The sequence below is a fragment of the Sus scrofa genome, chromosome 14 (genome assembly GCF_054392235.1).
Source record: "Sus scrofa isolate SSC_HxYL_T2T_F1_AM1 chromosome 14, Sscrofa_HxYL_maternal_Yorkshire_Landrace_v2.0, whole genome shotgun sequence".
NCBI classification, from domain to species: Eukaryota; Metazoa; Chordata; class Mammalia; order Artiodactyla; family Suidae; genus Sus; species Sus scrofa.
Genome location: NC_139396.1, coordinates 113,249,607 through 113,262,452, shown reverse-complemented (window position 1 = coordinate 113,262,452; position 12,846 = coordinate 113,249,607). Strand labels below are relative to the sequence as shown.

The window sequence follows — 12,846 nt, the reverse complement described above, 5'->3', positions numbered from 1 at the left end:
TTGTATCTGAATGCAGAGTCATAGAAGATGGCCCTTTGACAGCCGTTTCATCCAATAGGATATCCACAGGCATGCCTTGGAGATAGTGTGCATTTGGTTCCAGACTTCTACAATAAAGCAAATATCACGATAAAGTGAGTCACACAAGTTTTTTGGTTTCACGGTGCATACATAGAAGTTATGTTTACACTATACTGTAGTTTGTTAACTGTAGTAGCATTATGTCTAAAAACAATACAATACCTTAATTTAAAATGCTTTATTGCTAAAGAATGCTAACCATATGAACCTTCGGTAAGTCATAGCAGTAAAAATCAAAGGTCAGTGATCACAGATCACTGTAACAAAATAATGAAAAAGTTTGAAATATTTCAAGAATTGCCAACATATGACACAGAGACATGAAGTGAACACATGTTATTGGAAAAAAGGCACCAAAGACTTGCTGGATGCAGGGTTGCCACAAACCTTCAATTTGTTGAAAAATTTAAAGGTTAGTTCAATTTTATTTTGACTGAGTCAATATTCTTGAGAGAAAAGGGTACCTATAAAGGGTGAGAACCATCAATTAAGTTTCTAGGGAAAATTTAAGTATTCGTATGAATATTTTGACAGGTAGTTGAAGTACCTCTTTAAAATAGAAATATATGACCACAAACAGTATTACTTTCCCATGTTAGGGAAAAGAAGCAAAGTATTCTTATTCTGTTGAGAAAATATACATTGGTTGAACATTGGCCATCTGTAAACTACTGGTAGAAAAGGTACAATTTTTAAAATACTAAAACATTGTATACTATGATTGCCATTCAAATTGGGAAAATTTAGCATCTGGTACAGGGAAGAAGGAAGAGATACGGAAAGGCATGACATTTGCACAAGGTTAGGGAGTAGAAACCCAAAAGTGTGTAGAGGCCAGGCAGCTAAAGTAAATTAAAAGAGGTGAGTGCTATCAAATGAAGTGTACATGCCCATCTAAAAGGGTAACCCTGACTCGATTTCAGCCAGTTATTGCCATACAGAGAGCCAGGCCAACATATGCGAGCTCTTGGTTTTTCAAGAGAAACTAGAAACCCAGATTTTAAAATTCATAACGCATCTTACCAGTTTGCCACACCTGAACTATTTCGAAGGCTCTGTGTGGGACTTTCTGTGTTGGAGGAGGAGGTGGCGGGGGGAGAATGAGGCTGGTATGGTGAGAGGCAGAGGTAGATGATGGAGCAGACAGAATAATCCGCTCAGGGAACAGCAGCAAGTGGCTGCTTTATTGAAAGTCCAGTTTTATCTACGTTGTGAGAGAGAAGGCTGGAATGGGCTTCCAGAAGAGCCTTAAATATCAACCTTAAGAGTGAAACAGTTTGATAAGATGGGATGCATGAAGGTTTTTAGAACATGGGTTAGAAGGTGGTGGAAGATCAATGAGAAATAATGACCAGCCCGAAGAAAAATCTCCCAGAAGGGACCCACTTAGCTAATTGAATCTAGAAACCTCCACTTCCTGCCTTGTGCCTCAAGTCTTACATCCTTTCATGCCTTGCCCCACATTTAATGACAGCAACTCCAGACTTCTATCTTTGCTTATTCTGCTTTGACCATTATCTATTCTGAAAGTTAGTCCTCCAGAAACTTTCCTTAGATGTTTGTCCTTTAAACTGAGTTGTAATGATCATGTTTCAATCTCTCATTCTCCCTCTCACCTACTAGGTAGTGAACTCCTGGCTTATAATAGTCCTTCAGTAGAAAGTTTTAATGAAGAAAGGCCAAGAAGGAAGTACAGAAGGAAGGTTAGAGAAAGAGGTAAGTTAGTTCTGGAAAGTTTCCAACCTTCTATAGCTGCCATGCCAACCTAGCTGGAGAGTCCCACCTAGAAGTTCTCTTCTTCCCTGCGTACCATCCCGATTTTGTTTTGTTTTTGTTTTTTTTTGTTTCTTTTTTTTGTTTTTGTTTGTTTGTTTGTTTTTTCCCTGTTATAACCAGATCTAGATCATTTTTAGGGCTTGGTGGACTTGAAAACACTTTGAAAAAAAAAAAATCAATTTTGTGACCAGGAAATTCCAGGTTCTCCAAAGGTCAGGTTTTGGGAACGATGTTAAGTTGGTAAGTTGGAGAGGCTTTTTCTCTGTGATTTGAAAGGGTCAAGGAGACCACTTGGTGTCACTGAGAGTCAAGAGAACTTTTATAATAGTCCAAGTAGGAAGAAATGTTTATAGTAGGACTTGGAGTGGGGAGGAAAAGGAGAAGCAGAAGTAAGAAATACTTTGTTAACTGTGTACAGACCTGGAGACACATCTAATTTGAAGTGGTAGCAAGATGATGGAGGTTTCCGGCCTAGGTGACTAGGAGGTTTGGAGAAGAAGATAATTAATTTGCTTTGGGAAATGCTGATCTTAAGACACTTGTGGGAGTATCTGGGTGAAAAAAGTATAACAGGAAATTGAATATCTGTGTCTGAATTGTAGAAGATGTTGAAGGAAATTAATATTTGCACATTTTGTGTCAGTGCTTTATATACATTAGATACTGTATCAGTCTGCTTGGGCTACCATAACAAGCTATCACAGACTTGGTGGCTTAAACAGCAGACATTTCTTTTCGCACACTTCTGGGGTCAGAAGTGCAAGGTCATGGTCCCAGCAGGGTTGATTTCCAGTGAGGAATCTCTTCCTAGCTTCCGGGCATCAGTCTTCTCACTGTGTCCTCACTTGGCCTTTCTCCTTGCACAGGGTGTGAAGGAGGGGAATAAATATCATTCATTGTCTGGTGTCTCTTCTTATAAGGACTTCTAAGTCCCATTGGATTAGGACTCCACTGTTGTGAACTCCTATAACTTTAATTCCCTCCTTAAAGGCACTGTCTATCATTATGGTAACATTGGGGGTTAGAGCTTCACCATATGAATTTTGGGAGGAAACAGTTCCATCCACAACAGGTATTATTCCCTTTGTCCAGATAAGGGGACAAACTCAAAGAATTCGAGTATTATTCAAGGTTAAATAAACAGGACCAAAAGGTCCATGATCTTTTGGATTCTTTTTTTTTTTTAATCTTGTTACCATATACTAAACTTTTTATAGCTATCAGAAACAAAGGTAATGACTCCATCCATCTTTGACTTCAAAGAGAGAGGAAACTTGCAGAAACTTGCAGAAACTTGCAGACAACAAGAATGAGTGTTGACTCTGCAGAGGTTTTGCTGGTTCGATCCTTGGCCTTGCTGAGTGGGTTAAGGATCTGGTGTTGCCATGTGCTGTGGTGTAGGCCACAGGTGTGGCTTGGATCTGGTGTGGCTGTGCTGTAGGCTGGCAGCTACAACTCCGATTCGACCCCTAGCTTGGGAACCTCCATATGCTGCAGGTGTGGCCCTAAAAAAACAAACAAAAAAACCCCCCAAAAAACAACTTTCATGATTCTTTTATGAGATGGTAATTTACATTTTTCTCCTTTGACCAATGTACTTGGTAATTTGTTGGAATAATTTCTGGACTAGATACCTACTTAGTAATGCCTTTATTATTATTGCTATTTGTTATCAGCATTATAATATCTGATAGTGCTTTATTCTGGGTTTTTACATCAATATATAGGAATTAGCTTTGCTGTAAGTTTTTTTATTATGTATAATCATTGTCATAAAATATGTTGCTATTGACTACTCCACATACTATTTTTCAGAAACGACCAAGATTGTAGTGGCTTGTGCAATGTGCCCCTCTGCCTTCTAATTTTTCAACAGACCTTTCAGGCACAGATTTTTAAAAATTCAGAAATATGAAATGTACACATTGATTTAAATGAAGCTTCTGAGAAGACTATCCTCCTCAGATCCTAGAGAACCGCCCAGTTGTATCTTTCTGTTCAAGGCAACCTGATTGGGTTTCCTGGCATATAAGAAGCCTCTCTATTCAGTGCAATTAAAAGGCTAAATATCCAAATCTGAGCAGATGAGGCAGAGAGGGGGCAATATGATGATTCAGGGACAGTCATGGAGAGAAGTCAGGGTTTAGTTAGAAGACCAAAACCATTCTATATATTCCAAATACGAAGAGTTTTAATATAGCCAATTTAACTTTGTCTCCCTTTGTTTTTTCATGTTTCCTTTTGTTTTTTTTTTTAGTCCACCAATTTCTAACCTTTTACAATATTTAGTTTTCTCTAGTAAAATAATCAGTTTAATTATCTTTTCCTCACTGGATACCTATGATACCTAGCATATTGGTATCATCCAAAAGCGTAAACCCTACTCTGTGGGTGAAGATGTGGAGAACCAGCCAAACTTATGCTTTATTGGTGGGGATGGAAAATGTTGGAACCCCTACAGAGGAGAACTTGGCAATATCCAGCATGTTTACCTATGCATTTGCTCTTTGGCCTGGAAATTATGCTTAGAGGAATTGATCCCCAAAATACAAAAAGTATAAAATAATGTACACATCACAGCACATTTTTATAGAAAATAACTTATTTCTTACTGTAAAATATAGAGCTTAAATGTAAACATACATATATCTGTTCAGTGATGAGTTTTATTTTTCGCCGCATAGCTATTTGTTTGAGCTGTAGTTGGACCACACTTGTCATTTGCAGGAGTCTGTTGGCCTCACAGCTATTTGTTTGAGCTGTAGTTGGACCACACTTGTCATTTGCAGGAGTCTGCTGGCCTCACTTTGTAGAGGACCTAGAAACATGTTTAGTAACTGCCCTTGAGGACATTAAGTATCACCACTTATGCAGATCAGATCCATAGGCTCAATCAGAAACATTGCAGCCTGATGAGGGTACTGTGTTGGCAAAGGAAATTTGATGTAGTTAGTCACCCAAGTCTTATTCAGGGATTCTGGGCTTTTTTATGTTTCTTTATGCTACCTAGGACTGTCACTAGATGGCAGCAAAGGAAATATAATGGAAACCAGCCTGTAGTTTATCTGTATTCAACTTGTCCTTTGAAAATACCACACTCAAAATGTTGAAAAATTTGAGCCTCTCTTTATAGTCAGCTGGGATTTAGTAAAATGTCTTTGAGGATGTAAGCATAATTTTTTAAATTGAGCACATTTTAGTCAGATTACCTGAAATGTCATGTCCATTTACCCTGTAACTTAGATATTAAATAATTTATAAGCCATAGGAATGTAAGTAAATCCCTTTCTTATCCTGGTAGAGCAATAAAAGAAATCATCTAAAGTGTGTGTTAAACAAATCATAGCTATTTTCTGTGCCCCACTCTTCCTTTTCTCTCCTCTACAGCCAACTCCTTGAAAGATTTGTCTATATCTCCCCCTTTCCTTACCTGGCATTCTTTCCTCAGTCCATTCCTTGATGAAAGGCCATCAGGCTTTCATCACCCTTCTGCTCAGAAACACTCTTTCCAAGGATTCTCCATGGAAATTTGTTCAGAACAAATGGCACAGGCCATTGAGAGGAAGGTTTGAAGGTAAGGCTATAACCCTTGGGGGATGGAACTCGAAGGCAGTTGAAGAGACTAATGCCAGAGCATTAGAGTTGGGAGAACAGTTTTCTTCCATTAGTTTGAACTTGTGATCTGTGCAACTGTTTGAATTTTTTAATCATGTGTGGGCATTATATTTACAATTAAAATATAAATGTAAAGCCAATTACATTCCTATAACAGGCAGAGATTGCTTTATCACCTTTGCCTGGTGGGTAAGAAGTCCTAAGTACATTGTATTTTATAAATTTACCATCTCATCTGGAACTTAATTTATCTAATCTTTTCTCGGTGCTTTTATTTTCCCCCCACTTCTAAAAAGCTGAATTATAATTACAAAGCTTTGTATGGGAACATCTTTGTTCAGTGGTTGGGTACATCTGAGGTGGGGAAAGGCTAGGGGTATTTAGAAAGAGGCCATGTGATGTAAAAGAAATACCTCTGAAGTGGAGTGATTAGTCCCTAGACCCAGTTCCACTATGTTATATCCATGTGGCCTCAGGCAATTCATTTTTCCTCTCTGGTCCTAAGTTTGTTCATTTATCAAATGGAGTCAGATTTTGATAATTAATCCAGTTGTTTCAATTATGATTCTATGCCTGCAAACTTCTGAAACCAGTTTTGGCCAACTAAAAAAAGAGAATTAAAGAAAGCTGGTTAGAGAAAGAGTTGAACTACTGGGCTTTAGGAAGGATGGTTAGCCAGGGAAGCCCCAGGAAGCTCAGGTTCATAGCTGGATCTTTAGGAGGCAGCCAGTGGAATTCTCAGCATTAGCCACCATCTTCCTGGTAGCCATGATGACAGGGCTCCTTCCTGTCTTTAATGTGTGTTTTGCAAGGAGGAGTAATGCCATTTCCAACAAGGAAAAGAGGAAGGGTAGGAAGAAGAGAAGAAAGGAGAGAAAAGGCATAAGAAAAGAAAAAAGAGTAGGAGTTCCCCCCATGGTATTGAGTTAAGAATCCAACTGCAGTGGCTGGGGTCACTGTGAAGGCATGGGTTCGATCCCTTGCCTGGTGCAGTGGGTTAAAGGATCTGGCATTGCTGAAGAAAGAGAGAAAGAAAGAGAAGGAAGGAAGGAGGAAAGAAGGAAAGAAAGAAAAAGGGAAAAGAGGGGGAGTTCCCATTGTGGCTCAGGAGGTTACAAACCTGGCTACTATCCATGAGGATGTGGGTTTGATGGCTTCTTTGCTCAGGGGGTTGAGGATCCAGCATTGCTGTGAGTTGAGGTGTAGGTTGCAGATGCAGCTCAAATCCCACATTGTGTGGTTGTGGCATAGGCCAGCAGCTGCAGCTCAAATTCAACCCCTAGCCTGGGAACTTCCATATGCTGCAGGTGCGGCTCTTAAAAAAAAAATAGGAAAAAAGAATAAAAGAATAGGACATATTCTTAAAACCTATAAATTATATCTGGAGACAGTTTCCAAATTTCCAAATTAATGACCTAACAGTAATTGAGGTAATAGAAACTGCAATGAACAGGTAACTTTTTTTTTCTTGTATCTCTTTGATTATTGTTTCCTGTCCAGTGTTCCTCTTTTCTTTGAAAACATCCTTGGTATTCTTTTTTTTTTTTTTTTTTTTTTTTGTCTTTTTAGCGCCACACCTGCAGCATATGGAAGTTCCTGTGGCATATGGAGGTTCCCAGGCTATGGGTCAAATCGGAGTTGTAGCTGCCAGCCTACACCACAGCCACAGCAACGTGGGATCCAAGCCATGTCTGCAACCTACACCACAGCTCATGGCAACGTCGGATCCTTAACCCACTGAGTGAGGCCAGGAATCGAACCTGTGTCCTCCTGGTTGCTAGTCAGTTTCGTTTCCACTGAGCCATGATGTGAACTCCCAGAACAAGCAACTTTCTGTTACTACTTTAAAAGAAACAATAATTTATCCTTGTGTATATATTTTTGTATTACATTTGTATCCATTCTTAAAAATACTACTAAATTTTCACATTTCACATAGGGTCTTCAAAGGGCTTCTGGTAAGTAAATCCTATCTACATAGAGGTAATAAAACTAAATTTATTTAAATTGTTTCTTCACACTTAATTGAGAAAAGTTCCTCATAGGCAGTTTTCCCTTAAAAGCTAATTTAAGTACTAGTTTTAAACTTATTCTTTGTGGCAAAATTAAAATATATTTTTCCAATTTTACCTTTCAGAATGCATATTTTTACTGTGAACGGTTTTGTTTTTTCTTTCCTATTTACTCCGATAATACATATGTATGTGTATATATGTGTGTTTGTGTGTGTGCTAAGCCTTTTTACTAACATATACTTAGGAAGTTTTCCCTTATATTAATATTCTGGTACTTATTGAAATAAACACAAATTTATTTCAATCCTATTATACTTATCTTTTTTGATACTGCAACTGCTGTTTTACCACATAATATTAACTCTTTTCTTTTAAATATTTTATAAACTCATAGCCCTTCACTGGCTTAACTTGTTCTAATTAAACATTATAATTCTGGTTTGTTTGTTTTTTAATCCTCCCTAGGGGAGCCCCTTCCCCTGACATCTTGAAAGCATCCTCCCTCTTTGTTATCCTAAGTCCAGACCAGACCCACTGTTTTGTTTTTTGTTTTGTTTTGTTTTGTTTTCCTAAGCTATGGGATCAATTGTCTTCCAAGAGGTCCTGGGTCGTTTTTGCTGTGAAGTCATTTTGGTGATACAAATCTAGTTACTCTGGTGCACATAAGAGTCACGAAGCTGGAAAAGGCATGCTTTTTAAGGTTATGTGGTCACACTGGTTGTCTTTTCTCTTGCAATTTCCTTTTTTTTTTTTTTTTTAAATGGCTGCACCTGTGGCATATGGAAGTTCCCGGGCTAGGGGTCCAATCAGAGCTGCAGCTGCCAGCCTACACCACAGCCTTAGCAATGCTGGTTCCAAGCCATATCTGCAACCCACACCACAGTTCACAGCAACACCGGATCCTTTAACTCACTGAACGAGGCCAGGGATCACACCCACATCCTCATGGATACTAGTCAGATTTTTAACCCTCTGAGCCACAGTGGGAATCTGCCTCTTTTGCAATTTAAAAAGGTACACAGCCAGAGCCTTCTCAACATAGGAGGTTTTATCCACTTCTGTGACTTTGTACTGTGTAGATACCATGCTGCTGCTCGCTTCAATGCAACTCTAAATATGTAGTCATTGCTCCAATTTGTATCATTTAATCAGTCAACACTGGTGATCACTGTACCAGTAGTGCCAGTATGGTGTTCACTGGGCCATAGGCCCTCCCTAGGAGCTCTCTCCAGAGTAGAAAAGTCAGCCATGAAACAAATTATTGCATAAGATAAGGATGTGTGCAAAATAGAGACCTTCACAGGCCATATCAGTGCACTAAGTGTGGAGAGGACCACCTCAGGTTGGTGAGCTAATGAAAGATTTGTCAGTACAGTTGGGGGAAAGGGAGGAGCAGAAGGCATGCCATTGTAGAAACGTGTACAAAGGCATAGAGGTGTAAAGGGGTAAAGGAGCATGAAGTATTTAGGTCAGTGAGGCTATTACTTGGTATATGCTAGGGAATGAAGGAGATGAGGATAAGGAGGTAGGGAAAGGAAAGCTCATGGAGAGACTTACGCTTGATGTCCTGAAGACAGTGTGGTACCATCAGAGGAGATAAGTAGGGGCAAAGCAGGACCAGATTTGCGTTTTTTTGATGGACTTTTCCTGGCAGCCATGTAGAAGAATGCCTCATGGATGTAACCTATAGAATGTTTCAAAGAGTCTTTTCAGTTTTTTTTTTCTTTTTCCACTTTCTGATCCTGAAGGTATGTTATTCCAAATGATACCACCTGATTCATAAATTTTGTATTCCCTTTCTGATATTGCAGGGGAAACCCTGGTTTATGCCTTTCCTTTTTGGAGTGGACCTTTTAAATATCCAAAGCCCCATAGCCAAGGCAAATCTTACATAGTGGATTAAAGGACTCTCTGACCTTCTAGCAGTATTTATTATCTTGATAATTAATTAATACTTACCTCACCTGGTTCCAGAATAAATTTATGGTAAGTTTCAAAAGTATACAAGAACAACAAGAGCAATAGAATGGTTGTGCTACATAGTAGTTGCTAGTAGTTTTGCCTAACCTCCCACAGTTAAGGATAAAAACCCACAATCTCACTAAAGCCTCGGAGTGATATAAATAATATTAGCAAATAAGGCTGAAATAAGGAAAATACAGCCCAGGCTTTACTTCATGGAATGCTCAGGCTTTAACTAATGGAACAAAGATTGGAGGCAAGCAAAACAGCAGAGTAGGAGGGTACAGAACTCACATCTCCCTAAAAACATAATCAAAAAATACATCTACATGTGGGATAATTCTCACGGATGGGATAATTCTCACTGAAAACTAAACCAGAAAATGACAAAAGACTCCTGTACAACCAATGCTGTAAGAAAGATCCTCATGGAATCATGTAGGAAGGGAAGAGAAGCAATCAGGTTGGGACAAGTGCCTCCTAGGAGGGGACTCGGAAAGGGAGATTACACAGGTGAAATCTTCCTTGGGGAATAAGTGGTTTGAGCCACAATGGGGCACCTCAGCCCTGAGATTCAACAGAGGGAAGACAAACTCACTTGGCTGGTTGGAGGGTCAGCGAAACTAGCAGGACTGTGAGAAGCCTGCCCTCTGCCCATGAGATATGTGTTCATACTTACTTGCTTCCAAAACAGGAAAAGAGGGTAGATTGAAAACTGCACCAGTAATTGACTAGTTTCCCGTGACCACCTGACATGTACACCAGCCTGAGCCAAGTGCATGTACCAGCCTCACCTGCTTCATGATACAGCTTCATACGAGGGTGAGGGTTCAGCTGCAAGACAGAGGTAGCTCAAACCTAAAGCAGTTAGTGAATTAGAAGCAACACTGACCATAGGCCCCAGCCAGACCACCACAGCCCACATCAGCCCCTCTTGCTGTAGCACAGCTCCCCTCAGATGTGAGGATGCTGGTGCTGGTAGGAGGGAATGGTGCTGGCTAGGATATGGCCCTCAGGGCTTTATCTCCAGGAATATGGGACCTGTCCCTACCTCCAGTAGGGTTGTTATATGTTACCAAATTAGACAAATTTCTAGAAACATACAATCTTCCAAAACTAAATCAGGAAGAAATAGACAATACGAACAAAGCAACCACTAGTAGTGAAAATGAATTTGTAATAAAAATTAAATTTTTAAATGTAATTTAAAAAAAACTCCCTTCACAGGGGAATTCTACCAAACATATAAAGAAGAACTAATACCTATACTCAAACTATTCCAAAACATTGAAAATGGAACACTCCAATTTATTATATGGGGCCACCACTATCCTGATACCAAAATCAGACAGACACTTCAAAAAAAATTACAGACCAACACCTCTGATGAATATAGATGCAAAAATCCTCAACGAAAAAATAGCAAATAGAATTAAACAATATATAAAAAGAATCACACACCATGATCAAGTGGGATTTATTCCAGGGATGCAAGGATGTTTTAATATTCTCAAATCAATCAGTGTAATATACCATATTAACCCACAGAAGGGTAAAAATCACATAACCTCAATAGACACAAAAATCATTTGACAAAATTCAACATCCATACATCATAAAAACTGTCATCAGAGTTGGTATAGAGTACGCATATCCCAACATAGTAAAGCCATGTATGATAAACCTAGAGCTAACATCATACTCATGGTGAAAAGCTGAAAGTTTATTCTCACCAATTCTATTTAACATAGTATTAGGAAGTCCCAGCTATAGCAATCAGACAAGAAAAAGGAATAAAAGGCATAGAAATTAAAAGGGAAGAAGAAAATTTATTATTTGCAGATGACATCATACTATATACAGAAAGTCTTAAATTCTCCAACAAAAAACTACAAGAACTAGTAAATTCAGTAAATCTTCAGGATACAAGATTAATATACAGAAATCTGTTTCTTTTCTATATACTAATGAACTATCGAAGAGAAATTAAGGGGAAAATCCCATGTAATCACATCAAAAAGAATAAAATACTTGTTAATAAACTCAACAAAAGAGGTTAAAGATCTATGCTCTTAAAAATATAAAACACTGATGAAGGAATATGAAAATGATACAAGGAAATTAAAAGAATTTGAAGAATTGATATTGTTAAAATGTCCATACTACCCAAAGCAATCAACACATTTAATGCAATCCCTATTAAAATACCCATGTTTTTTACAGAGCTAAAACAAATTACCCCTAAACCACAAAAGACCCTGAATTTCTAGAGCAATTTTGAGAAAAAAAAGAGAAGAACAAAGCTGGTTGTATCATGATCCCTGATTTCAGATTATACTACAAATCTGCGGTTATCAAAATAGCATGACACTGGTGCAAAATTACATGTGGATCTATGAAACACAATCCCAAGGCCAGAAATAAACCCAAGCATTAATGATCAATTAATCTACAGCAAAAAGGTAAGATTGTACAATGGAGAAAAGAGAGTCTCTTACATAAGTGGTGCTGGAAAAACTGGAACATTGACATGTAAAGGAATGAAATTAGAACACTGCCTTACACCATGTACAAAATATAAACTCAAAATGAATCAAAAACCATAAAACTCCTAGAAGAGAACATATGCAGAACACTCTGACATAGATTGTGGCAATATTTTTGGGGATCTGTTTCCTAAGGCAAAAGAAATAAAAGCAAATATAAACAAATGGGACCTAATTAAGCTTAAAGGCTTAAAGGAAAACTGAACAAAAAGACAACCTACTGAATGAGAGAAAATATTTACAAATGATATGATGAATGAGGGGTTAATATCTATATATATAAACAGTTCATACAACTCAGCATCGCAAAAACAAATAACCCCCTTAAAATGAGCAGAACATCTGAATAGACATTTTTCCAAAGAAGAAATGCAGGTGGCCAACAGTTACATGAAAAGATGCTCGGCATCACTAATCACCTTTCAGAATGACTATCACCAAAAAGACCACAAATAACAAATGCTGGAGAGGATGTGAAGAAAAGGAAACTCATGTACACTGTTGGTGAGAATGTGAACTGGTGAAGCCACTATGGTAAACAGTATAAAAGTTCCTCAAAAAACTAAAAATAGAACTACTATATGGTCTAGCAGTTGCACTCCCAGGTATATATACAAAGAAAGGAAAACTTCTAATTAAAAAGCTGCATGCACCCCAATGTTTATAGAAGCATTCTTTACAGAAGCTAAGATATGGAATCAAGCCAAACACCCATGATGAATGGATAAAGAAGATGTGGGTGTATTGGAATATTACTCAGCTATAAAAATTAATGAAATTTTGCCATTTGCAGCAATGTGAATGGACCTAGAGGGTATTGTGCTTAGTGAAATAAGTCATACAGAGAAAGA

The 12,846-nt window shown here is 38.2% G+C and overlaps 1 pseudogene across 1 annotated transcript in view; it reads left to right on the top strand.

Moving 5' to 3' along the window:
• Positions 1-16: 16 nt before the first annotated feature.
• LOC146396945 (olfactory receptor 6C75-like) overlaps positions 17-12,846 on the top strand; it is a 42,863-nt pseudogene continuing 30,033 nt past the window's right edge. Inside the window, exons 1-2 of the transcript XR_014827517.1 lie at positions 17-134; positions 1,705-1,797. The product of XR_014827517.1 is annotated as an olfactory receptor 6C75-like (transcript). The remainder of the gene's footprint in view (positions 135-1,704; positions 1,798-12,846) is intronic.